Here is a 25339-nt window from a genome sequence, read left to right as displayed (position 1 = left end):
TCCCCCTGTATGCAGGCGAGAAAAGCTAGATGCAGCAGAAATGGCAACCTGGGCTTGGAATGATAACACAGGCATACCTTTTAGGCAGCCCAGTAGACAGGATAACTATCACTAAGGAATAGGTAGTTTAATAAATCAACTGTTAGCTTAATCCAGTCTTTGGTATATGACATCTTCATTTCAGAGATGGGTGGGCAACGTGGGTGTTGTTTCAATTTAAAAGCTGCCTAATCTCGAAGGCTTGGTGTTTGCAACAATAAGCTCATCACAAAACTCCCCATTATAACAATGAAATTCCATTGATCCCTACCCCTTTGCCAAGCAACCCAAAGACAGTGTGAATTAAAAAAAAAACCTGTGTGCAATTTCAAGAAGGTTTGTAGATGTGGGCACTGATGATTCTTTAAATGTAATTTCAGAGCTGAGGAACAGCCACTGAGTACATTTATCTGTGTGCTTTTGTGGTCTTGAGTTGGTACATAAATTGTAGAGTTAAGAAGATGTTTTTAAAGGTTGTGGGTAGGGATGCCACAAAGTTTGTGGCAAACATATTCAGCAGGTGAACATACCGTTTGAAATAACTGCAATCACTTGTGAGCCAAGCCTTGAATGATTATGAGTGGCAGGCCAAACATGACCCAACAGATATTTGAGCATAACTCGTTATGATAGAGGTGAGCAATGTTCAACTAGGTCCAAAAGCCCATTTTTAAGTACATGTACAGTTGACTTATGATACATTCTATGTTAAGATCAACTGCTGTGATTACTTTTTCTCAGGTTATGCTTTCTAAGAATTAAGAATTCAGTGTAGCCTGGGGTCCTCAACCTTTTTGACCCTGTGGGTACCTTTGCAATTCTGACACAGGGTGGTGGGCTTAACAACAATATGGCTGCCATTGGAGGTGGAGCCAACAACAAAATGTCAGGGACTGAAGTTGGTGTAAATGATAGGAATCCAATGAGAGCAAGAATGGCTTTATGACAAGATGATTAAGATTATTTCATTGATGCTTGAAAAAGTGCAAGCAGGCTCAATTACAGTTTTCATATCTGCCTGGCTGTAATTTATACTGTCTTCTGAACATGGGTAGTAGAATTGTTTCCCTCTAAGGCCAAATATGTATGCCTCCAAAGAACCTGATTATTGAGTGGCCAGTCTTCATGTTATAGCAACACTGTATACAAGGATGAGTCATGTGAAATTAGAAAATACATTATTTTTCTATTCAAGCAGAGTTACGAACTAGATGGCTGCACAGTACCTTCCAGATGGCTACAATGGACAGGCCAATTCAAGCCCAGTAAGATTTATGGATACATGATGGCCTTTTCTGTGACAATGTTATCACAGACTGAGCTTCTCTGTTAGTATGGCCTTTGTGAAAGACATAAGCCATTCTGTGTTTAAGCTCTCAGGCATATGGCAGACAATTGGTTCTTTCACTCTAAAATGCTTACTAGCCTGAAGAAAGAACCTGTGTTTTACTCTAGTATTCTTTATTGGCTAATACAGACAGGTCAAAATACTCAAGAATTTTTCTGCTAGAGTATTCCCAGTGAAGCCAATGTGTTTCCTATGAAGTCTGGGGTTTGAAGATTGCAACCTGAGGCAAGAGTGTGAGACTGGAGGAGCACATATCCCCAGCTTCCTTGCTTTAAGAATGTCTTTAATGAAAGAAAAAGGAGGGGAAACGACAGCAAGAGAAGCACAAGCCCCCTTTTAAAAGATAAATCAAAAGTTTCTAGCTGTGCCTCAGTAGTTTTCATCATCTTTGTTCTGTGCAAAGTATTTGCTTTAAAAGTTCTGCAGTTGAGAGCACTAAGCATGAAACAGACTTCTTCACCTTCAGCATGAACCAATGTTCTCTGCCACATTAGTAGAAATCTACCTATGTAAGGCTCAGCCAAACATCTTAGTGATGAGAATTTCACTGACAGTAACATCAAACTTAAAAAAAAAATCAGCAAAGGAAACAAACAAAGGCACTTTCTGTTCTAGGAGTGAGTGCCTTTCTATGTTTAACTTATTGAGAATTTTTTAATCGATAGTCAGATCTAATGCAGGCATTATGGGCAACTGCTTTGGTGATTTAATCAAAGTTTTAGAATGGTTGTCATTGTATTCATCCTTTGTCTTTAGCAACCTCTGTGGGAAAAGGAGTCATTGGCACTGACAGCAGAAAATAACTCTTTGAAGGCAGCAACTTTGAATTCAGATTTATTTATGAATTTTGGAATCTGTCCTACTCAATGTTCAGTTGCATGAGGTCTGAACAGACATCCTATAGACTTTTGGTTGAATCCTAAAGTGTTGCCCCGAAACAATGACATCAATGATATCTCTTCCAGTTTTGTGCTGGAAGCAATGTTGCATATCAGTTTGATACTGGCAAACCCTTCACCCCCCCCCCCACCCTGAGTCTTTAAACTGGAAGTGGGGAATGGAGGGCCAGTGCTGGAAGGGCTGCCCCTAGGATCGTGCAAAAATATTTTTTTTGCTACTTTTCGGGTTCAGGTTTATTGGGCCTGATTTTTTTGGGTAAACCTGGGAAAAGTCGAATACCCATACTGATAAAGGGATATTTTGGGTCCATTATACTCTATGGGGATTTTTCCAAAGCTCCTGTGGGGGCATTTCTGGAGGTAGCGTCACCAAATTTGCAGCGTAGCTGCAAAGGACTCTCCTTAGATGGACACCAAAGTTTGGTGAGCGTTGGGATAGGGGGCCCAATTTTATGGGCTAGCAAAGGGGTCAACCCCATCCTCCAGGCATTTGTGAGCTGACCTGTCAATTGGTTTTCAGGTTCAGAAGTTCAGCATTGCGGAGGACTGGCTGAAAGAGCTGATTGGCAGGCCGGTGCCTCAGAGTCTGGGGGCTTCGTTTGTATCTGGGGTGTATGGCATGATGTCCCTGCAAATTAGCTTCCAAACTGAGGGAAATGACTTAAATGCAAGAAAAATAAGGCACAGAAAACATTCCTTTTGGTGGCAAATGACATCCTTTGATCAGTCTTTTATTATAGTCATCAAAAATCTGATTTCAAGATTTACTCAAGGTGCAGGGAAATGAAGCTTCTACTTGGGATGACCTTCAGTTTGACAGCAGGTTTTCAGGGGTGATGGTGGTGATAGCGAAGCCAGCCAAAGTCATGACCAAGGCAGCTCTTATGAAGGGGATTGCTCATCCACATGGGTGAGCAGTCTTCTTCAAAATGAAGCCTGTTCAGCTGCTGCTGAAGCTGGTGTTTTTTAATTGGAAGGTATATTCCTCTGGATGGGACTGGGTGTGCCCTGTCTTTTAAATAACCCTTCTGCCTCCAGACTATCCTGATCCAGATCACTCCACTGAATGGTGATGGATAGTTTGGTCAGACCAAGTTTGCTCTGATTACAGGACTCCTACCTGAAAAGGGCCCCAACTATGGGGCCCTAACAAAACTAGTCAAAGATGGGAGAAAGTGCAGTGCTGTGCATCTGAGCAAAGGTGAATAGCTGAAACCCAAAAAAGCTGAATATCTATTCAGCTTTTTTTGCGAATCGCTTATTTGGCTTTGGGCAGATTCCCAGGTTTTGGTATTCAGTCTACCCAAAACCCAAATATTGCCAAAACAGTTAATTTTGGGTTTATTTCCGGTTCAGGTATATTGTTATGCACAGCCCTACTTGCCCCCCATAGATATGCTTTATTATTAATCGTCTGGGTGCAAGCGTTCCAAAGATACAGGTCATTGCTTTTTTCTTTTAGGGTTCATTATACTAATTGGAATTTTAAGGTATAATAAAAAATATTTTGTTGTATCATCATTTTCTTCTTCTTAGGCCCCTCCCCCAAAATAACTGTATACTGTAAAACACAGATGTAAAAAATAACAGAACTCTGCCTGCAAGATAACCATCTAAATAAGCAAACATGAGGAAAGTCAACCTAAAGGACAAAGGGAAGAAAAAAAAGGGGGGGGAGAAACATTACAGTAAAATGTTTAATTGATATGTCATGAGACATTCCTTAAAGAGTGGGAGAAAAAAGATCATAGGCCTATCTGGGGGAGGATCATTGTTTTGTTTATTTATTTGTTTGTTTGTTTAAAATATTTTTATCTCACCATTCTACTCAATAAAAGACTTTAATGCAGTGAATATACATTAAAAGGAAACTTTAAAACAATACATATATTCAGGTGAGGATGGGTGAGAGTGGCTGTCAACAATGGCTTGGTGTCACTTCCATAGAGTTTTCAGTGATTCCTAGGGAGGACTGACAACACTTCTGTTTTCCCCCCAGAAGTGATGACATACCATGGTTGACAGCCATCCCTCATGGAATCACCAAAATCCCTCTAGGAATCACCAAAAACTCTATGATAATACCATAGGGCTTCTGATGATTCCTAGAGAAGTGTGATGTCCCTTTGGGATATTCCCCAGAAGTCCCGTCATCAGCCTGGCAGCCGTTTGAATTTTTTCCCCCACTTGCAGCTCTCCAAGTGGTGGTGGGAAGTGAGAGCCGGGGTAGGGGATTCCCTGCCCCCACCGTGGGACTGGCAACCCTTGGTGGAGTGTGTTTGGAGGCAGGTTCAGTTTGATCAGAGAGGAGAGCATCTGGCAGGCAATTTAAATTATATAATAGACAGAGCAATGATTAGGGCTGTTGAATTAAAAAAAATTCGGTATAGTTCGGATTCGGCTGAATTCGGCCTGTTTAGATTCGGGATGCCGAAGTCCGAACTCCCCCACTTCGGGTCCGTGCAATTCGGTGGGATTTCAAAGTTCGGGAAAAAAATTCGGCCGAATAAAGCCATTAAAAACACAGCCGCACCTTTCTGCGGCTCTGGGGGGGCATTTTGGGGGGTAGAGGTCCCAAACTTTCAGCAGAGCTTCAAAGGACCCTTCTTGCCAGACCCCCCAAGTTTTGTAAAGATTGGGTCGGGGGGGCTGAGATATGGGCCCCGAAAAGGGTCCCCCCACCCTTAATGTGCATCTCTGAGCAGAGCTTGCCACCCACGCACAAAGCTTCCAGCCCCGACAAACAGCTGAGAAGTTTGCAAAGCAACACAACTGCAAAGCAACACAACTGCAAAGCAACACAACTGCAAAGCAACACATCCCTGCAAAGCAACACCTTTGCAAACGTGCAAAGCATGGAAAGGGACAGAGGCAGCTAGCTATGCATAAGGAGCAGGAGGGGGTGGAATTTCCCCTTTTGCATCGGACTCGGGACTAGGCAAATGCATTGTTTAAGTCACCATTTGAAAACCAGTTTGGAGCAAGCATCAAAGTATACCTAACCGATCTTATGAATGAGGGAAAACCTGAGGACACACTGAAGCCCCCCCCCTCAAACCAGGGAGAGAGAGACTCGAGGGGGCACACACACCCCAGGCAGAATGCCCAAAAGCTCCCTTTGGCTTCCCCCCCCACCCACAGAAACTGCTCCCTCCCCCCCCACACACAGACTCTGCTTCCCCCCACACACACACACAGGAGAAAAAGTATAGATTAAAGCGCCCAAAGGGGTCTTACTGTGGCTGTCTTCTGTTCCATCAGGAGGGGCTGGGAGGAGGACTGGGTAATCCAAGACGATTCCATTTAAGCACGGGACGTTTTGCTCTGGAGATACATACAGGATCGGGTGATCCATTCATCCCAATAGGGAAAAGGGGAAAGCCCATATCTCGGGGGGCCCTGACCCAATGTTTACAAAACTTGGAGGGCCTCTTAAGAAGGCTTGTCTGAAGCTCCGCTGAACGTTTGGGGTCTGTACCCCCAAAAATGCGCCCCCTGCAGCCATGGAAAGAGAAAAGGGGGGAGCCGATATTTCTGCCCCCACTGAACCCATCTTTACAAAACTTGGGGGGTCTCTTAAGAAGGCTCGTCTGAAGATATCCTTAAGGTTTGGGGGCTGCACCCCCCAAAAAGCACCCCCTGCAGCCATGGAAATGGAAAAGGGGGGGAGGGAAAAGGGGTGGAGCCCATATCTCAGGACCCCTTGACCCAAAGTCTACAAAACTTGGGGGGTCTCTTAAGAAGGCTCGTCTAAAGCTCCGCTGAAAGTTTGGGGTCTGTACCCCAAAAAATGCACCCCCTTCAGCCACGGAAAGAGAAAAGGGGGAGCCCATATCTCGGGACCCCCTGACCCAATGTTTACAAAACTTGGGGGGTCTCTTAAGAAGGCTTGTCTGAAGCTCCACTGAAAGTTTGGGTCTGTACCCCCCAAAATGCGCCCCCTGCAGCCACGGAAAGGAGCGAATGTGCACAAGCACCCCCCCACACACACACGAGGATTTCTCTCACTCTCTCTCTCTCTCCCCAGCCCGGCCGCGCATCAGCTGATTCCTCCAGTACTCAATCCTGACTGATTGGCCAGAAGAAGACCCAGCTTGGCCACTGATTGGCCAGGGGAGGAGAATGCTGCTTACTGATGCCCCGAATTTGCCGGATTTATTCGTTAACTCCCAAACTCGCTGAATTCGGCTCCCCCGATTTCCCGCCATTTTTGAGTTTGGTTCGTCCCAAACTAAAAACCACCGAATCAGGGGAAATCCAGCTGTTTTTCGGTTCGGGCTGAACCGAATCGACAGCCCTAGCAATGATATCATAGGACAGCACAAACGTTAAAATCTACAACACCAACATTGGCTATTCAAATCTAATCTGCTGGATAAAAGTAACATTGACACTTTTTTACACTTCTGTTGAGTATGTCTCAGCAGGGTAGAAATGATAATCACACATGAGGGATATTGTATCACATAACCTGAGCTATAGGCATGAAGATACTAAGTAGTCTATAGAGAGCTATTTGTATTAATCATCCAAGCAGATGAATGTGCGGTTCTGGAATGCTGGTTTGGAAGATCGTTCTCCAGGTGCAGATTTCACCAGCTGAGAACCATATTGTGTAAAGAATAGACAGTAAACCAACTGGTGATTTTGTGAGCCAGGAATTTCCTAAGAAGTGCTGCTCATGTGCATGAGAGAATTCTCAGAGTACCAGACATTAGATCAATCTTATTATGATTTTGTTTAAAAAGAGAGGAGAGAGAGAGAGAGAGAGAGAGAGAGAGAGAGAGAGAGAGAGAGAGAGAGAGAGAGAGAGAGAGAGAGAGAGAAGAGAGAGAGAGAGAGAGAGAGAGAGAGAGAGAGAGAGAGAGAGAGAGAGAGAGAGAGAGAGAGAGAGAGAGAGAGAGAGAGAGAGAGAGAGAGAGAGAGAGAGAGAGAGAGAGAGAGAGAGAGAGAGAGAGAGAGAGAGAGAGAGAGAGAGAGAGAGAAGAGAAGAAAGAAAGAAAGAAAGAAAGAAAGAAAGAAAGAAAGAAACAAATTGCCCAGCAGATCCTGTTAGGGTGTCACATGATAAGGGAAAAAAATAATAAGCTGAAACAATCACATTTTCCCCTACCTAACTCTTTTGGGTGGAAATAAATGAGGTAGATTCAGCACATTTTTTGTTTATGACAGTGGTAACTTTTTCCCAGCCTGGGCATACTTGGTAATAATAATAAACGGTACTGTTATTTTGACAGAGCCCCTGTGGCATTTTCCTGCCTGACAGGAACCGTTCCTAGCTTCACACGCTTGGATAGGCCTCATCATTATTGTTTAGTTCTTAATGAATACTGATAAAATATTCATTGCCATTTGAAACTGCATTTTATTTTATTTTCTCAAGGTGTTTGGGGAGAAATTCCTGTGTGGGCAACTAGAGACATCCTGCAATAAAGATCCATAAAAATGGGTCAACAAAATGAAAGCATCTATAAAAACAGGTTATGATGACTTCCAGTGTATGTTTTATGCTGACATGGCTTTCTGTTTCTTCCTGAAATATTAATTGCTGATTTTCTAGTTTGTCCTTGAGTACTAACAGGTGCACATGTACAAATTCCTACACACTCATTTCTTTTTTCTTAAATAAAATGTTTGGCTCTATGAAGAACAGTTGCCCTTCTCAAAGTAGATCCCACTTGCACTTGATTAATTGAAATCAACAGACACCACTGAAGTACTCTTAAACAAGATGTTGTGCTTAAAATGTCATCTTACTACAAAATCAAGTGAGGAGACATGTTTAACAAATACTCAGAAGCACAATTGGGAAAAGTAGAGAAATACAGTAACATGGTAGTGTTATTCATTTCTAATTTTTTGATGGACTAAACTATTTCTATCCTGAATACACATTAAAGACTTGTTTTACAAAATTATATCTATTATGCAATCAAACTAGCCCTCTTTAAGTATTCATCCTACTGTTCAGTGAATGTGTGTGGAGGAGAGCAAGAGTGCATCTGGTGGCCCCACTCCCTGACCTCTGTGTGCATTCAGCTAACTGATGGCAGTGAGCTCACCCATGTGAACATATGAAACTGTCTTATACTGCATCAGACTATTGGTCCTTTAAGGTCAATATTGTCTACTCAGATTGCCAGCGGCTCTCCAGGATTTCCAGTAGAGGTCTTTCACATCACTTACTATCTTATCCTTTTAAATTGATATGTCAGGGATTGAACCTGGGACCTTCTGTGTGCCATGCAGCTGCTCTGTGACTGAACCATGGCCCCTTCCAAACTGGGAATGCTACAGAAGGCAGCATCCTTATTATGTAGAGGTGCATATGTATGTAAGCATGTAGGGGCTCGCTGTAGATGTTCAGTTGAATACCCACACTTAAGAGGTATGGCCAGCTGACATGATCTTTTTCCTTTCCATGTGTATTCAGTGACACTGGGGTGAACATTTGAAGAGTACTAATGCAGAAATTAAAACCAAGTAAAAAAACCTGGAACAAAATTGAAACAAAGCGTAAGTGTGAACATGGCATATTAAATGATGCAGAAATTACACAACAGGACAATTTTCACTGGATATTTCCCTGGGTCTGGTGGAGCCACATGTTCTGAAGTTCTGTGCTTCCTGGGCATGTGAAGGCCCAGTTCAGTTTGAGATTTAGACCGTCTCCCTGGGCCATTTTCCTGACTTGAAACTGTCCCATGAGCTGCTGTTTGTCCCATTGGGGGCTACGTGTGTACAAATGAACTACATGTTATTTTTCTCTGTTCATCACACCTGCCTACCTGCCCTGGGCCAACAGTGGTTGTGGCCGAGGCATCCTCTCACACGGGTGGTTATGCTGTTGGATTGGTGGCAGAGGAGCCAACGTTGGGTTGATGAAGGCCATGCTGGCAGGCCAACTCTCTAGGAGCCATGAGATGGGCCAAGCCACAGGGCTCTATTGGTGGGTCCCTGGAGACTGTGGTCCTTGCCATGTCGAGGATGCGATTGTCTACAGCATGGGGTGGTGATCCACTGGTGGACCCTTGGGACTGGTGGCCACACCATTGGTGGCATGGGTACCAGACCCTCAGGCTTACGGACCATTCCAGCCAGATCGGGAAAGTGGGGTGGGTGCCTGCACAACTGGCTAGATGAGGGAGAAACTGTGGCGTGGAGCCCCCTCCAAGGTGAGACTGTCAACCTGTAATGAGAGCTGAAGTTCGGGTTGTGGACCCAGAGTCATGATCACCTGAAGGCTCACCCTGGTCAGGGAGCTCTTGACCACTTCCACCGACCCTGGGGCTGTCCTTGTATCTGCAGGCTATCTCTGGGGATGCATAGGACTGGGTGTTGTGGCAGGAATGAGTGTCTGGTGGAGGGTGCATCAACATTTTTGGGGGCAACCTCAGCTTCCGTGGGGTACTGTCCTGGCCCAGGTGGGGAGGGCATGACCACTGAAAGAGTCAGACGAGGCCGTCGTCATAACGTTGATGTTGACCCCGGGACCCCAGATTCCAGGATGACACCTTTGTCAGACCTGGCAGAGAATCTGACTTGGAGAGCTCGGCCACACACCATGTGAACCTCTCTCCCAGCTGTGCAGCCGTTCAAAGTGAGAGGAGAGGTTGGGAGGGGGAACGGCCAAGTCTCTCACCAGCAATGTGAGTGGCCTTACCCCGATGCCAAGTCCCACGGGGGGACTCAGCCATGGCCTGTGGAACCCCTCACCACAGGGAGTTTCCTTCTGTCTGAACTCTCGGCTGGGTGCAGAGAGGTGTGAAAGTTCTAAGTCCGCACCTCGAGGATCTCTCCGACAGCATCTCGAGCCACGTGAGCCTTACCTGTCAGAGGTGAGGCTTGAGCGAAGCGGTGCTTATGAGGGATTACCTGTCAAACCAGGGGCCACCTCCATGGGGGCGCAGTTGTATCTGGGTTTCCTCCATTGGCCAGACACTTGGTCAGATTCCAGAGACTCCAGGGAACAGTGGGAGGTGCAATGCCGAGGCAAGCTTTCCCCTTGGGGAGGCGATTGCATGGGACTCAATGGGATGCACCAGGTAAATACCTGGCATAACTTTACAGTGAAAAAAGTGGGCGTTCCTTGGCTGAAAGCCCTTAGGAATGGGACTACCACTGGGAACACCCCTGGGGACGCCCCTTTTGATGACGGCAGGGGCTCCAGCACCGTTCTGGCACTGGCACGGCAGTTGCACCAATACTCCAATGACAGTGCTCGCCACCACCCCATCGCTCCAGCCTAACTCCTTTTCTGCCAGTGCCCATGTCAGTTTAGACAGCGCAAGTGGCATTTGCACCAGCACAAGCCCTTTCCCGCCTCCTAAGCCCATTTGGCCCCCAACCTCAGGAATGAGCTGAAAGTGTATAAACCAGAAGGAACATCCTTTGTGCTGAGCAGCATCAACCAAACCCTCGGCTACTTGAGAGGCACATTGGGGGAAGGAGATGAGGTGTGGCATATTTAGGGCTTGCCAAAAGGTAAAGCTTAATTCAGTGAAAATGTTGTCACCTTATACTGCAAAAATTGTACACAGAAAGTGTATAACTTTTTATTAAAAACAGAAACATTATATACTGGAACAATGCTATTGCATAAAGTAGTTTTGTTTTTGTTTTTAAACAAGGTCTGAGATTCAAGCATGCCAGAAAGCACAGTCTACTAAAATGAATGCCCCTCCCCCACAGTATTCTCAGATATCAGAGTCATAGTTTTGTGCTTAGTGTTTGGCAGCCAGAAGGAATTTGTCAAATTCATTGTGATCAGCACACAGAGTCTGGCCTCTCTGAATGTGCTACCATGTTGGCACTGTTAGAAGCATCTTTGGATGTTACAGTATTTGAAACAGGAACTTACACATCTCTCCATATGAGTGTAATGGTACAACAAGAGCTCAGGGTATTTCCCTGTAAAGTACACCTGTGACACTCTGTTTAATTTTAATAGGCAAATTTTGCAACAGCTCCGAAACTCACCCTCAGACTCCTGTAATCCAGAGCCAATTGTTCTGTGGCCTTTTATGCAGGGAGGTTTCCCCGTGATCATTCCCGCTGACTGCTTCAGGGCTTCCTTTTGATTATGAATGCCTTTTCGGCTGGTCAGAGGTTGCCTTGCTCTCCCTGCGCATTTGTTCATGTTTTCCAGACGCTGTTTTAGCCAGCATCTGGAAAATGCGGGCAAAACACGTGGGAAGAGCAAGGTGACCCCTGACAGGAGGAAAAGGCATGCGTAATCTAAAGGAAACCCCAAAGCAGACGGCGGGGGTGACTGCAGGGAAACGTCCCTGCATAAAAGGCCTACAACTTTGCCTGGTGTGCCAAACTTAAAATTTTTCTCACTGGCAACTATGCTAACCCTCTCTCAGCTGGAAACTGCTCTTTTAAATGTGTCTTAACAGCCACACAGCTTTTTCTCTCCAAGGACCAAGTTAAGTAAGCATGTACTGAGAATGCAGTGGCTGCCCATGATTTTCAAGAAGCTGATTAAGGCCACAATCCTTGGTTTTGGGAACATGCACAGACATTTGAAAATGACGTTCTCCTGTATTCCTGAAAAGAAGAAGTCAGTTTATATTCCCCCTAGCTCAAGCCTCTCCTTCTGTATTTTAATGCATTTTTATGACCTGACCAGAGCTCAGAGGAAAGTGGCATCAGAAAATTCAGGTGCCCTGGGTAAACAACTTTAAGCAGGTTTAAGTACATGGTATACGTGTCAAGTTTCTGCTGAAAATTCTGTTCCATAAAGCCTTGTCCATACAAGGTAAAGGTCCCAAGAGTCACCTTGTACTACTGCAGTTCAGTCACATGCCAAAAAAAATATTCATGGTTCTACTGATTGTAGAAGCAGGGATGCCATGGCTTTTGTGGCAAAGAGATTCAGCAGCTGTGATCACCCAGGGTCAACTGTGCAGCTGTTTGTTGTCTGCCTTGAACACCTGTTGAACAGCTTTGTGGCTGTGCAGTATCTGTGGTGGTTGAGTTTCATTTCCTTCTGCTTTGCTAGCCACTTGCATCTACAGAGTAGGTGAAATTCCGGGAGTCCCGGGAAGCCGGGCGGTGTGTGAGGGTCAAACTGCTCTACGCTGCCTGGGCAGGCAGCGTGGAGCACTTTAAAGACCCACTGCCCCCTTCCCGGGACTCTCGGGAAAGCGGGCGGTGGGGGTTTAAAGTGCTCCGCACTGCCTGCCCCAGCTGAGAGTCAAGACCCAGGCAGCGGAGCAGTTTAAACCCCCCACTTCCCAGGACCCCTGGGAAACCAGGAGGGGGGATTAAAGTGCTCAGTGCTGCCTGCGCAGGCAGCGCTGAGCAGTTTAACCCCCCCCCCCGCCCAGTTTCCCGGGACTCCTGAGAAGTGGGGGGGTTTAAACTGCTCAGCTGCCTGGTCCCGACGCTCAGCTGTTGGGCGCAACAGCTGAACGTTGGGACCCAGGCAGCGGAGCAGTTTAACCCCCCCCACCGCCCGCTTTCCCGAGAGTCCCGGGAAGGGGGGTGGTAGGGGGTTTAAAGTGCTCCGCGCTGCCTGGGCAGGCAGTGCAGAGCACTTTAAACCCCCACCGCCTACTCTCCCGGGAGTTTAGCACTTTAAACCCCCACCGCCTACTCTCCCAGGAGTCCTGGGAAGAGGGGCAGTGGGTCTTTAAACTGCTCCATGCTGCCTGCCCAGAAAACTGGGTGGAGCAGTTTAAAGACCCCCCCACACCTGGTTTCCTGGGAGTCCCGGAAAGGCAGGAAAGGCAGGTTCGGCAAATGCCAAACCTGCTGAATTTATCCGGCGATCGCCGGAATGCACCAAATTCAGCGCGTCCTTTTCCCGCCGTTTTTGAGTTTGGTTCCATCCGAACTGAAAACCCCTGAATCAGGGGAAATTCGACTGTTTGTTCGGTTCGGACGAACCGAATCCACAGCCCTAGTACTGGATCTTAGCCTTGGCTGCCTCTCTCTTCATTTTAAATTATATTTTAATTGAATTAATGATACATCGTCATATCAAAAGAAAAAACCCAGTGGAGGGCACCTGGAGAATTAAGCAGCCACATGGCTGCTTACCTCTCTGGTATCAATGGCTTCCTGGGGCTTCATGGAGGGGATGGATGAAAGCTGGCTGGAGGAGGAATGTGAGGAGGAAACATGTGAATGGGGGCATATGGGGGCATGGATAGACCCACGCTTTGGCTTATGCACAGTAAAGGTAACAATTTGACCGGGGGTTGATCATGGAGAGGAACTAGGAATCACATTAAAAGAGCACCAGGAAGACCCAGAGAGAGTGTGGAATGGGCACAAGGTCAGCTCTGAGGGACAGAAAACTCATGTGAAACTCCAAGGAACAACCAAGTCAGTCTGGGGAAGAATGTGAGTCATATATAAACCATATATAAAAGGCCACATATAAAAGTACCCATATATAAAAGGCCACTGAGGCTTTTTTATATAGGTTAACTCAGCAGAGCTGTCCTCCTTAGCATTCCTATCTTTTCATTAAAAGCAAAACTTTCAGTGGCATGTATTTTTAGTTAACTCAGTTAGATCAAGCTGTGGCCTTGGAGGGCCCTGTGGGGATATTATGGAGTTACACAAACTATTTCTCTTGTCATTTGTTCTCAAGGTAATGGCCCTTGCTTTAGTTCTGATTTGTGCCTTTGCTCCAAGTGCTGCTTTTTAATGTACTGCCTGGTTCTGCATAGGTTGCCGTTTGGGGACTTATTTAGGCCTGGAAATCCTCCTCCTCACCACAATGACTCCTGCCAAAAGTAAGATTGATGTAGAGGATCCCCCACCCCTCAAGGTGTGAAATTTCATCTGGAGCAAGAAAGAAAGAAAGAAAGAAAGAAAGAAAGAAAGAAAGAAAGAAAGAAAGAAAGAAAGAAAGAAAGAAAGAAAGAAAGAAAGAAAGAAAGAAAGAAAGAAAGAAAGACAGACAGACAATTGTTGCATCTTGTCCCTTTTATTTTGCTGCTGCTATTTTTTTCTGCACTATAATTTATATGTATTTAAATTTGTTCAACATTTAGTACTGGGTAATGATTACTGGAAGTAATTGCACACTGTATGTATAGAAATGAATAGGGTTATGCAAAACAAATTGGTAAATTTCGGGTTTGGGTTTATTGGGCCAAAATCTTTTGGGTAAACCTGGAATAAGCAGAATACCCATACAGGTAAATATCAGTATTCAGCTTATTTCTGGGTTTACTGAAAAATTCAGGTCCATTATAGTCTATGGGGATTTTTTTTGAAGCTCCTGTGGGGGAATTTTTGGAGGTAGGGTCACCCTTGCAGCCAAATGGCTACAAGGGACTCTCCTTAGACAGTCACCGAACTTTGGTGAACTTTGGGACAGGGACCCAATTTTATGGGCCCACAAAGGGGTCACTCCCATTCTCCAGGTATTTGTGAGCAGAGCTGTCCATTGGTTCAGAAGTTCAGCGTTGCTGAGGACTGGTGGAAGAGGCTGATTGGTGTGCTGGCACCTCAGAGTCTAGGGGCTCTGTTCATATCTAGGGTGTATAGCATGATGTCCATGCAAATTAGCTTCCAAGCTGAGGAAAACAGCTTAAATGCAAGAAAAATAAGGCATGGAAAACATTTATTTTGGTGGAGAATGACATCCTGTGAACAGTCATTTATTATGGTCATCAAAAATCTGATTTCAAGAGATGGTCAAGGTGCGGGGAAATGAAGCCTCTACTCAGGGCAACCTTCAGTTTGACAGAAGGTTTTCGGGGGGGGGTGATATCAGAACCCGCCGAAGTCTCGACCATGGGGGCTGTCTGAAGGAGACTGCTCATCCATGTGGGTGAGTCTCCTTTGGAAGCCTGGCGGTATGATCAGCTGTTGAAGCTGGTTCTTTTTAATTGGAGGGTATATCCCTCTGGACAGGGACTTGGTGAGCCCCATCTTTTAAAAAAAACCCTTATACTTGATCCATATCAATCCACTGAATGGTTGGTCAGACCAAGTTGTCTCTGATTTCATAACCCTGACTAAGGGGCCCTAACGAAACCAGCCAAAAAAAGATAGACAAATGAGAGAAAGCACAGAACTGTGCCTCTGAACAAAGGCGAATAGCCAAACCCAAAAAAGCAGAATATTTATTCAGCTTTTTCAGGGATCACCTATTCAACTTTGGGGACATCCCCAGGTTTTGGCATTCAGTAATATTGCCGAAACGACAATTGTCAGGTTTATTTTCAGTTTGGGTTTATTGATATGCACAACACTAGAAGTGAATAATGACCCTAGTTCAGATAGTTTTGAAGGGGAATAAGATAAATTAATGGAGGGGAGGGCTCTCAAAGACTATTTGTCACATTGAATTAAGGGAACCTCCATGTTTGGAGGCAGTGGTTCAGGGCGACAACATAAGGAGCCTTTTGGCCTTGTGCCATCACTTGTTGACTTGCTGTGACATCTGAATGGCCACTGTGAGAAACAAGATACTCAGCTAGAAAGACCTTCTGTGTGATCCGAACTGGCTTCTCTTATTTTCTTAAATATTCATTCCTTTTGCTTTGCTACCCATAGCCAGATGTAGCTGAGTGAACTAAAAATATATTCCACTGACAGGCCAGCTTTAATGAACAGACAGAAATTCTAAGGAAACCTACACTGCTGAGTGTCATATATAGAAGTGTCTCGATACCTATCTGCTGAACAGAACCTGAAATTATTCCCCCTGAGGCAGCCATGGACTCCTACAGAAGTCTACTGAATTTATTTAATCTTCAGTTGAGAAATGGTAGGAGCCTAAGGGCTTAACTATAAGTGTTATTTAAAGCAAGAATTTCAAAGGATCTATATGTTACAACCTAATATACTTTCCTTTCTCCAAGGAGTCTGGGAGAAAAGTTTGGATAGAAAGAGATGAGGGTACATTTCAGGCGCAGAAGACTGTACATTTTTGTGGTTTTTTTAAAAAAGGTAAGAGAAATGGGGCTTATTATGAAGACACATTTTTATTTGGGATTTACACGAGTTTTGAGTTATTGTGCATTGACATCAAAAATTAATATGTGTAATGAACTATAATTCTCCCAACTGAAATCTGTGGATTCAGATAATTGGGCTCTGATACACATAAGAAGCTCTGCGCTAGCAGTATTTGCTCCACTCATTTTCATGCTGTGGGTGCACAGTTCCTAAGTCGGTAAGTAAATGGGCTAGTACTTCTTGTATGGAGCTTTCTGTGTACATTGCAGTCCTTTAGAGCTTGCTACTTTGACCATACACACTCTTTATAGAAAATAAGTGAACAGTGAATAATTTGCTCAAGAAGTATAAATAAATACACATTGTAAGTGCTATATTTATGAACCCTGTCAAAACTTTATTTTACAATGCCTAATTCAAGAATTGCATACAGTCCTGGATCTCTCTTAGGGAAGAACAGTGGCTATAACTTGGTTTTTAAAGTGTATTTCTATAGAAAGAATGAAGTCAAGATACCATGAAGGATATATACTATATGGTTCTATGAGCAAGAATTATTTGGAGTGCTAATGGTTACTTTAGATGGGGACATTTCTTGAAATCTGATGGCCTGTGAATACTGCACCAGAGATTATTTCATACACAGTAGAATCTCTTTTAATTATATACAGGTGAACTGACTACTAAAATGCAAGGGTTCAAAACATTTAATTGAGAAATTATTTTAGCACCCCAAGACAACCAATCCACTATAAAGACACTTTAGAATTCAAAATACCTAAAGGGTAGAGGATCACAACAAATGCTGCAATAATAATAATCAAATGGTTTGCCTCTTTCTAGAAAGTGACCTACAAGAAATCTACTTACTTGTAATACAGATATCCCAAGTACTACACATTCATATTCTGCCTGATTCGGTTTGAAGCCAGTTTGTGTGTGTGTGTGTGTGTGTCAACTAAGTTAGGGATAGCAGCACTAGCAGACAGTTGACTTATCCCTTGCTCCATGGCCCACTGGATATACCAATTTATAGTTAAGGTTACATATGCAAATACCACCCACACCCCTAACCCAATACCCAACTTGGGACAAGAACTGCAAATTTTCAGTGTCATAACCACTGTTGGAAGGCTCAATGGAACCATTGTTTTGTGCCAAACATACCCCCAAAATTGCACAGTAATGGAGTCTCATTGGGGATTTATGCAGTAAGACATGTAAGCATTAGGGTGCTAAGTTCTGCCTTTCAGTTTCCCAACCTAGGGGGCATAGTAAGGTAGCTAAACTACCTGATTTTTTCTGGACTTAAAAAAGCAGCCTTAAGGGGTTCCTAATTGGGCTGGGAAGGTGGAGTTGGGGGAGGTAATGCTTATAACCGTTTTCCTGATCTAAATTGGCTTTCCCCTCCTCCCCAACTGCTATGATCCTGCTAGGAATAAGAAAATAGATACCTGTCCAGCAATTGGCAGGTTAGTTTTGTGGCATGTTTCTTACCACCCTATTTTAATCTATTTAAGTTGCCTTCTCAATTCTGGAAAGGTTAATCTTGACAATAACTACTGCATCCAGAATCTATGACCACCCACCTTTATCATTTTAAGAATTTCAGTCAGGGTCAGCCATCACCAAAATGTTGCTTCCTCAGTGCCCCCTTCCATTTATTCCACTTTTGAATGCCTTATTTTTATTGCACTTGTAGCCCAGTCATGTATGCACTCTCTTTGATGCATGATTTGAACGCATGATTTATACCTGTCATATAAAATGATAAATGCACGTGCTAGGTAGGTAAATCTGTATTTATTTATGACCTTTACAAGCAAATAAAAATGAATGTGTTTTCTTAAATGATGCCATTTCTGGGGCAAACCCAGAAGTGATATCACATCACTCTAGCATTCTATAGAAGAGGAAGAAAAGTTGGTTTTTATATGCCAGCTTTCTCTACTACTTAAGGAAGAATCAAACCGGAGAGAGGTCTAATAGAGAACAAAGTATTGCTGAGTATTTATTGAATGCTTCTGCTGCTGCCACATATCTTCAGTTGCAGCCATTTTGCAAGAGATGAAGAGGGGGAAAGTCGCCCTACACCATCCTGTCTGGCCAATGGCCACCTGGCTCCTCTCCTCTCAGACCAAACCCCTGATTCTATGAGAGAGGGAAGGAAAAATACAGCACATCTCTTTCCTTTGGGCTACTTTTACTATTTTTTTATTTTTATTTGTGTCCATTAGTTGCCTTGAATTTGCCTTTGAAAGTGAGGAATAGAAGAATAAATAAATATTTGAAACTTTTCGTAAGAGCTTCCATGTATTATTTCCAGTCAGTTTGGAAAAGAATGATCTGTTCTCATATAGAAACTCAGGACTTAATCCAGCTCTAAAGCTAGGGATCTATTTCCCTGTTGACAGGGCTGCAATCCTTCAGTTGTAACATGGTGGCCCAGGTTTCCTTGACCTAAGTGGTTTTTAATTCTTGCAACCAGGAAAATGTTGTATCCTTCTGTGCTCCATATATTCTGTAGAATCCAATACTCTTTAAGTACAAGGTTAGGCTCATCCTTCACAGAAACATTTATGTGAGTGGCAAATCAGAAAGTGGTCAATCACAAAGGCAGCTATAGAGATGTTTTTCATCTCTAGTAACAGCAGGATGCTAATGGTAGAGTTAAGAAGACAAAAAAAATCCATTGATTTGTTGACAGAGGCCTAGCAGCTGTCACAGTAAAACACGGTTCTCTTGCACTTAATCAATGTCAGCCTCCAACCAAATCGTTTTGTAGCCCAGATGAAAAGCAATCAAGAGGAACACCTTCATAAGCATGAAGCCTGCTAGATGGAGTTCAATGAAGTGTGTCGTTAAGCTTAGACACTTCAAGTGTGATACATGACCCGCAAGCTAATTGGAATCCTTTAACCCTTTCAAAGGTTGCAACAATTGCTGGCCTCCTTTTCTTAAAAAGCCGGGATTAGATTCCTATCTCAGTCCATGATTTTTAAAAGATATCACATGCCAGCTTTGATATGCAACCTTTACCCTCTTTGGAGCAGCTAAATGATCATCATTAATTATGTCAGGAACTGAAGACATATGTTAAATGTATCTCTCTTTCCCCCTCTTTGGAATCAGCCTATCACAGTGTCTCTGAGATTATTTGTGGTACTATAAGATGTCTTCATTAGTAGTTCTTAAAGGATCTTGGAGACAAGGAAACATGCTGGAGGCAGCAAATCCCTTCCCATAGTTTCCAAGGCTAAGTGAAAATAATGACATTATAGTCTAGCAATTTAATTAACACTTTTACAAGCAATTGTCTTAATTTCATATCTTCCAGGTGTATATTGACCCAAGCAAAGTCTGCAAAAAGGTTATGGAGTTAAAGTTATTCAGATGAGAAGGTAAACCAGCAGAGGTTTTTATTGCAGTAATTTTCAACACATTGGGGGACTGTATGTCATATGACTCTATGTCATATATCACCCCCCTCCAACTAATACAAAAGGCAGTAGTTTTTAGATTTTTTTAACTTCCTAAGAATACATCAGTTATTTCTCCAGTGGGACAGTTGGATAATTTAGAAATTTATTAATCAAAACCTGACTTAAACAACACTAATTTGTAATCCTGGAAATGTTTGATGGATGATACTGGGCAGTATCAGTATGAGGCACCCTATGCACCCCTCCCTCAGCTGTTGATGCCTTTGCAATGGAGGGCCTAGTAACAAAGAACCAGGGCTTTTTTTGTGGTGGTACTCATTGGTACTGTGTACTGGCTCCTTTGGGGGGGCTGTCCCAAGTCCTGATCCCCATGCACTCACCCGCCCCACTCAGTCAGTGAAAGAAAGAGTAGACCCTCAGGAACACCCTATGGGGAACTGCAGAGGGAGGGGGGAATTGAGGGAAATTACAAAGCACTACCACAAGTTTAGAAATGGTACAGGAATAAAAGAGGAAGACTAAATCTAATAAAAATGAGGACAACTCTGATATCACTACCACAACCCTGAAGCCCTGCTCTCAAACTGAAGGTCGCCCTGAGTAGAGGCTTCATTTCCCCACACCATCACCGTCTCTTGAAATCAGATTTTTGATGACCATAATAAAGGATTGTTCACAGGCTGTCATTTGTCACCAAAAGAAATGTTTTCTGTGCCTTGTTTTTCTTGCATTTAAGCCGTTTTCCTCAGTTTGGAAGCTAATTTGCATGGGCATTATGCTATACATCTCAGATACGAAAGGAGCCCCCAGTCTTTGAAGTGCCAGCCTGTCAATTGGCTCTTTTCACCAGTCTTTGGCAACGCTGAACTTTTGAACCAGAAAGCCGATGGACAGCTCGGCTTGCAAATGCCTGGAGGATGGGGGTGACCCCTTTGTGGGCCCATAAAATTAGACCCCCTGCCCCAAAATTCATCATATTTCGGTGTCCATCTAAGGAGAGTCCTTTGTAGCTATGCTGCAAATTTGGTGACTCTACCTCCAAAAATGTCCCACAGAAGCTTTAAAAAACCCCATAGACTATAATAGACCTTATTTTTTTTTGGGTAAACCTGGAAATCAAGCTGAAATACCCCTTTACCGGTATGAGTATTCAGCTTATTCTGGGTTTACCAGAAAAAATCAGGCTCAATAAACCCAATCCCAAAATTTACCAATTTTCTTTTTTTGCATGACCTTAATCCGAACTTCACATCTACACTGATGGGTTTTGTGCTGGCAGCAACAGACCAAGAAAGAGATCTTAGGGTGGTAGTGGATAGCTCGATGAAGATGTCAACCCAATGTGTGGCTGCTGTGAAAAAGGCAGATTCCAGCTGGCCATAATTAGACATGGGATAGCGACGAAAACTGCTACTATCATACTGCCTTTGTACAAATCTATGGTGAGACCACACTTGGAATATCATGTACAGTTCTGGTCACCACACCTAAAAAAGGATATTGCAGAGCTTGAGATGGTGCAGAAAATAGCAACCAGAATGATCAGGGGGCTACAGCAACTGCCCTATAAGGAGCAGTTAAAACACTTAGGGATGTTTAGCTTGGAAAGAAGGCGGTTAAGGGGAGACATGATTGAGGTCTATAAAATTATGCATGGTATTGAGAGAGAGTGGACAGGGAGAAGCTTTTCTCCCTCTCTCATAATACTGGAATGTGGGGTCATCTGCTGGAGAGTGAGAGATTCAAAACAGATAAAAAGAAGTATTTCTTCACACAACACATAGTTAAATTAGGGAACTCCGTACCCCAGGATGTGGTGATGGCTGCCAACTTGGAAGGCTTTAAGAGGGGAGTGGACATGTTCATGGAGGATAGGGCTATTAGGGCTGTCAATTCGGTTCATCCCAAACTGAAAAACAGCCGAATTTCCTCCGATTCGGCGGTTATCAGTTCGGGATGAACCGAATTCAAAAAAAGGCGGGAAAACAATGAGCCAAATTTGATGAGTTCGGGCAATAGCTGAATAATTTCGGCATTCCCCGAACCTGCCTTTTCCCGCCTTTAGACCCACTGTCCACTTTCCCGGGACTCCCGGGAAACTGGGCAGTGTGTCTTTAAACTGCTCCGTGCTGCCTGGGCTGGCAGTGCGGAGCAGTTTAAAGGCACACCACCTGGTTTCCTGGGAGTCCCTGGAAGGGGGCGGGGGTCTTTAAACTGCTCCGTGCCACAGCGCGGAGCAGTTTAAAGACCCTCGCCCGCCTTTATTCAGCCAAATTTATTCGGGAACAGCGAATCTCGTGCCGAATTCCCCGGATCCGAGCTTGGACTTTGGCATTTCCCAAATCAAAACGGGCTGAATTTTGCCGAATCTGAATTTTGCAAAAAAATAATAATTTCAACAGCCCTAAGGGCTATCCATGGCTACTAGTCAAAATGAATACTAGTCATGATCCATACCTGTTCTTTCCAGTATCAGAGGAGCATGCCTATTATATTAGGTGCTGTGGAACACAGTCAGGATGCTGCTGCAGTCATCTGTTAAGATTGTGCATATTGAAAAACCTGAACCAAAAATAAACCAAAAATTTGCAGTTTTGGTAATTTTCAGGATTTGGGTTTACCGGATACCAAAACCTGGGGATAAAGCCGAAGTCAAATAGACAATTCCCAATAAAATTTTTTGGGCTCAGCTATTCGCCTTTGCTCAGAGGCATGGCTCTGTGCTTTCTCCTCTTTTTCTTTCTTTCTTTCTTTCTTTCTTTCTTTCTTTCTTTCTTTCTTTCTTTCTTTCTTTCTTTCTTTCTTTCTTTCTTTCTTTCTTTCTTTTGACTGGTTTTGTTAGGGCCCCATAGTTGGGGCCCTTTTGAGGTAGGGGTCGTGTAATTGGAGCCAACTTGGTCTGACAAACCAGGTGGTTTGCTGATCTGCACTTTAAAAGACAGGGCTCACCCAGTCTAGAGAACATTAGTTTCCGTCAGCTGCTCATGGGTCTTCTGAAGAATATTCCCTCACCTGCGCAGATGAGCAATCTTCTTAACCTGAGCTGCCTTGGTCATGACTTGGCTGGCTCCGATATCATTTCCCTGCACCATGACCATCTCTTGGAATCAGGTTTTTGATGACCACAATAAAGGACTGCTCACAGGATGTAATTTGCCACCAAAAGAAATGTTTTCCATGCCTTATTTCTCTTGCATTTAAGCTTTTCCCCTCCGTTGGAAGCTCATTTGCATGGACATCATGCAAAGCAACCCAGAAATAAAGGCAGCCCCCAGACTTTGAAGTGCTAGCCTGGAATCAGCTCTTTCCACCAGTCCTCGGCAACACTGAACTTTGAACCTGAAAACTGATGGACAGCTCAGCTCACAAATTCCTGCAGGATGGGGGTTACCCATTTGTGGGCCCATAAAATTGGACCCCCTGTCCTTAGACAGTTCACCAAGCTTGCAGCCACTCTGCAAATTTGGGGACTCTACCTCCAAAAATGCTTCCCAGGAGCTTTGAAAATTCCCCATAGTCTATAATGGGCCCAAATTATTTGGTAAACCCAAAAATAAGCCAAATACCCATATTTACTGGTATGGGTATTCAGCATATTTTGGGTTTACCAGTGGAAAAAATCAGGCCCAATAAACCTGAACCCAAAATGTACCGATTTTTTTTTTTTTTTGCACAACCCTAGTCATCTGGTTTGTGGGCTTCCTAGAGGCACCTGGTTGGCCACTTTGTGAACAAACTGCTGGACTTGATGGGACTTGGTCTGATCCAGCATGGCTTTTCTTATGTTCTTAAGAGAGGAGCTATTGTGTCAACTGCCTGGATCATTTCCTCATTCCAAAGTTAAACCAGGGCATCAGCAGGAACCATATCAACAGGAAAATCTTTTGGAGCCATCAGAAAACCATAAATCTCATGGATGGCTAATAAAGAGTCACCAGTTGGAGGAATCATGGGAGAGAGAAACCATTTGGGAAAATTACCCCACCTTCAGATTTCTCTGTGTAGAATTTTGTAAAAATAATTTAATCATCTCTTTCTGTTTCCACCTTTTAACTGATTCTCAGCTGTGCTCAACATGCTATGTTCTTGGTGCATATTCAGTCCTCACCAAGCCAGTTTGGGAGTTTTGTCCTTTTTTTTTTTTGTGCACAATTGTGCCATATTTATATGAGGAGTTTCCTGAACACAGAAAAGACCCCTGTCTTGTTGGAGCTTAGTTTGGTTTCACTGTTTCTATGATTGGCTGCAGCTGCTGCTGCCACATTGGCAGATATAGTGATCAGCATTCATTGTTGCCTTCTAGCTGGCTTATGTTAACCATTTAAGTACATTCTGTGTTGCTTGTCTAATTTCCACATCTTGCAGTCATACATTAACTAGTCAATAAGCATAGGTCACTATATTGCTATCTCTTTTTTTTGCTCCCTCCCACCCACTCCTTTACTTCTGTTTCTTTTCAAATCCGCTTGCTCCTGGTTTACTTCAATCCTGATTGCCTTTCTCCCACCACAGGGCACCATACACATCTCTCCCTAAATATACGGTTCAACTGTTGCAGCCAATGGAAACTGACAGTTCCTACTTCCCAGGTTGGAGTATAACTAATCAAAGCATCACACTACACTATTATCCTCTGCATTTTCTTGGATTTCATGCTATTATGCAATCATGCTGTTTCAAATATGAATAAATATTTAAGCTTAAATGTCAGGCTTTCGAATGTGAAACTCTGGTAACAAGGCATGAGAGGCTCACTATTTATTTTGTGGTTAACAAAAGCAATAACAAAAAGTCATCTATGCTCTGTATGCTTTAGAATACACTGGATATCATTAAATGAAACCATGCAGGTAGCATAGGGAGGTTACTGTATAGTGGGAAGATATTCTTCTAGAGTTGTTATTATGTTGAGGTCCAACATAACACGCAGGATATTTCTGTATCTCTCTGGTTTGGCACATATAGGCTCATAGTGGTATAAAGGAAAATTTGGTGGTGGAAAGTACATTCAAGTTGCAGACAACTTTAGGGCTGTTGAAAAAAATTTGGTACAGTTCGGCTTCGGCAAAATTCGGCCCTTTTAAATTTGGGCCGTGCCGAAGTCCGAACTCCCCCGCTTCGGAACTGCGAAATTCGGCGCGAGATCCGGAGTTTGGGGGAAAATTCGGTCCCCCGTGCGCCTTCACGGGGCTTCCCTGAAGGTGCACAGGGGGCCCTTTAAACAGATCTGCGCCCCCGCATGCGCCTTCAGGGAAGCCCCGTGAAGGCGCACGGGGGGCCCTTTAAACAGATCTGCGCCTAACAGCTGTTAGGTGCAGATCTGTTCCCCCCCCCCACGGGGCTTCCAGCTGGGAGGCGGAGATCTGTTTAAAGGCCCCCCCACGCGCCTTCAGCGAAGCCCCGTGAAGGCACGTACGGGGGGGGGGAGCCTGACAGTTATGCTGCTGCCCCGAACCCCAAATTTGCTGAATTTATTTGCCAAACACCCCGAAGTCGGGGAATTCGGCTCCCCCGTTTCCCACCTTTTTTGGAATTCGGTTCGTCCTGAACTGGAAACCGCTGAATCGGGGGAAATTCGGTGGTTTTTCGGTTTGGGACGAACCGAATCAACAGCCCTAGCCAACTTATGGCAACCCAGTAGGGTTTTCAAGGCAAGAGACAAACAGAGGTGGTTTGTC

Source organism: Euleptes europaea, chromosome 4, assembly GCF_029931775.1.
Source record: "Euleptes europaea isolate rEulEur1 chromosome 4, rEulEur1.hap1, whole genome shotgun sequence".
NCBI lineage: Eukaryota > Metazoa > Chordata > Lepidosauria > Squamata > Sphaerodactylidae > Euleptes > Euleptes europaea.
The sequence above is the reverse complement of the archived record's forward strand: the minus strand, read 5'-3'. Positions refer to the sequence as shown.